At 51.8% G+C, this 3,028-nt stretch overlaps 1 non-coding gene across 1 annotated transcript; it reads left to right on the top strand.

Annotated features, from left to right (window-relative positions):
• The first annotated feature begins 1,567 nt into the window (after nucleotides 1-1,567).
• Nucleotides 1,568-1,730, top strand: LOC126008457 (U1 spliceosomal RNA). Its single transcript, XR_007495787.1, has one exon. It is a non-coding gene; the product is annotated as a U1 spliceosomal RNA (small nuclear RNA).
• The last annotated feature ends 1,298 nt before the right edge of the window (nucleotides 1,731-3,028 follow it).

The raw sequence follows: 3,028 nt of genomic DNA, 5'->3' as shown, positions 1-3,028 counted from the left end.
AGGGAACTCCCGAACTTCCTGATACACACACACACACACACACACACACACACACACACACACACACACACACACACACATTCACCCAGTCTTTCCCCCACCAATTTCTCCCATGTCCTGGGCTCAAAAGTGGGGGCCCCTGGCCTAGTTAAGACCAACCAACATGGCTTTGCTGTGACCTCACTCCAAAGCAGAGGGTTTGGGGGACAACTCTGACCTCAGTGATGACGCTTTGGGGCCCTCAGATCAGAGCTGTTGTTTGTTTGGGGGGGGCTACACTCAGGAGTGTAACTCAGGGCTTACTCCTGGCTCTGAAACCAGCGTGTTCAGGGAGTCCATACGGGGTGCTGTAGATTGAACCTGGGTTAGCCATGTGCAAGGCAAGAGCCCTCCTTGCTGTGCTATGACTCTGGATCTTTAGAGCAGTCTGGGATGGACACAGTATGCTCCCTCGCACTTTCTCCCAGACTTGGAACACAACTATCAAAAATAGACTCTAAGGGCCGGAGAGATAGCACAGCGGTGTTTGCCTTGCAAGCAGCCGATTCAGGACCTAAGGTGGTTGGTTCGAATCCCAGCGTCCCATATGGTCCCCTGTGCCTGCCAGGAGCAATTTTTGAGCAGATAGCCAGGAATAACCCCTGAGCAACGCCGGGTGTGGCCCAAATACCAAAACCAAACAAACAAACAAAAAATAGACTCTCCTGCCCCTCCCCATCAAGGCATCAAGATGGGGAAGGAATTTGCAGGCAGGGAAAGTAGCTCCAACACCTACCTACTGTGAGTAGGTAAGAAGCACATATGGGCTTCCCTGAGATGGCAGAGGGGGAAGGAGGCCAGCCAAGGCCCAAACTTCCCCCAATCTCCACACGTACCCATGAGGGCTGTGAGATCCCCTGGAGTCCCATGAACAGATAAAGATCGCTGTTACTAATGCAGGACAGGTACAAGCACCAGGATACTTCCCACCCTAACCAGGACACCCCGTAACCTCCCCCACGGTCATGCACCTCCTCACTGTCCACTCAATGACTGGTTTTTGGTGGCTGCAGGAGAAACAGAGCTAGGACAAGGTTCTCATGGTCTGTGCCAGGGAAAGAATCTGCTCTGACCCTCACCTTCTTAAACCTGGGCACCCCAGCCTGGGTCGGGGTGAACTGGGATTCTGCAAGCTGTATGCATTCATGTACATATGCTCGGGCTCGTGTGTGCACACACAGACACACACAGAAGCACACCCCTATAGCCCAGGGATATAGGTGTGGGGTAATGCTAGTAAGAAGACTAAGGTGCAGAGAGCAAGGGGTGTCTTTCCTCTAGTAATCAGGGTGCCAGCCCCCCAGCAGCTCATTCCCCACAGGCTCCAGGACTGTGTTGATGACCTCGCCCTAGTCAGTGGAGGCTGACACCTTGGCCAGGTCTGTTCTGCCTCTGTTGAATTTACAAGATCAGCTGAACTCTGCTCTTAACAGGGGGTCTTATTTTTTTTAATGATACATTTATTTAAGCATCATGACTACAAACATGTTTGTAGTTGGGTTTCAGTCATAAAAAAGAAGACCCCTTCATACTTACCTGGCAGGGGAGATACCATGATCACGAAGGTGGTTTTCCCAGGGCGAGGCTTATCCATTGCACCGGATGTGCTGAACCCTGCGATTTCCCCAAATGTGGGAAACTCGACTGCATAATTTGTGGTAGTAGGGGGACTACGTTTGTGCTCTCCCCTGAAAAGAAAAAAAAAAAAAAAAAAAGAACACCCTTTCACCCTTCATCAGTGCAACCTTCCCACTACCAATGCCCCCATATCTTCCTCCCCACCTCCTGCCTATATTTCAGATAGGAATAAGCCCATTGGATGTGGCCCAAACTACCCCAACAATAAAAATGGTCTTGGGGGTCAGAGAGATAGTCCAATGCTTAGAACCCAAGCTTTGTATAGGGACCCTTACTATGAGCCCTGTCGCCCAATGCCTCCCCCAGCTATAGCCCTAGAGGTCCCCAAGAACAACACATCCCCAAGAATGGCCCCTGAATCCCGTGAACACTCCTTAAGAGGACTCCCCGCCCCAAGAAAAAGAAAAAAACAAGGCTGAAGAGATAGTCCAGTGGGCTAGTACACTGGGTTTCAATCCCCAGCACCCCCTAGAATCCCCTGAGACCTGCCAGGAGTGATCTCTGAGTGCAGAGCCAGGAGTAAGCCCTGAGCACTGCAGGGTGTGACCCCAGAAAAAAGCCAGAACGAAAAGCACAAACCTTCTCCAAGGTACCTGTGGATCAACTATAAAGTCACCAGTGAGACCATCAATCAGGGTCGGGGACCCCAGGACAGGCTGAGGGACTCAGTGCTTCTGGCTTTGCAGATATTCACTCAAGAACGCCCTCCCTGTATGGTGCCTTCTTTCTTCATCAAGAGGCAGCTCTACTTCAGCAGTGGGCTAGAGCAGACAGGGGGGTGGCCTGCTTCCTGCCCATGCCCTGCACCTGAAATCTAGAGCCTGCAGCCAGCAAAGGAAGTGACTCAGGGTAGCAGGGTAATCAGTGCAGTACCCCTTCTTAGCCTGGGTCCATAGGGGTGATGGAATGGGAGTGGAAGGAACCTCGCATTCTCTCGCCTGCAGCCATCCCAAGGGCTCGGTATTCCTGACAGAGGTGGGGGACCCCTGGACCTTTCCCTCACATGTTCATCAGCTCCAGGTGAGCCCTTATTAATAATAATAATAATAATTTAGTGCCACTGTGACTGCTTTTGTGCAGCACTGGCTACCTGGATTCTAATTATCTGTCTTCTTTGAATATTTATGGAATTAATCCAAGTTTGTAATGGAAAAGCCCCATGCTTTGATGAAGATGGAGCAGCCTACGGGGGGCAGAGACAGCATGACTAGGCACAAGCTTGGCAGGCTGAACCCCCAGGCTGGATCCAGGGCAGCCCCAGGAACACCCCCCATGTGTCGGCCTCGGAATCAGGGCTCCTTCAGTCACCACCCTCCGTGTTCACAGAGCAAGACCTACCAGCTCCCCAGGC

The sequence above is a fragment of the Suncus etruscus genome, chromosome 4 (assembly GCF_024139225.1).
Source record: "Suncus etruscus isolate mSunEtr1 chromosome 4, mSunEtr1.pri.cur, whole genome shotgun sequence".
Taxonomy (NCBI): Eukaryota; Metazoa; Chordata; class Mammalia; order Eulipotyphla; family Soricidae; genus Suncus; species Suncus etruscus.
The sequence above is the reverse complement of the archived record's forward strand: the minus strand, read 5'-3'. Positions and strand labels throughout refer to the sequence as shown.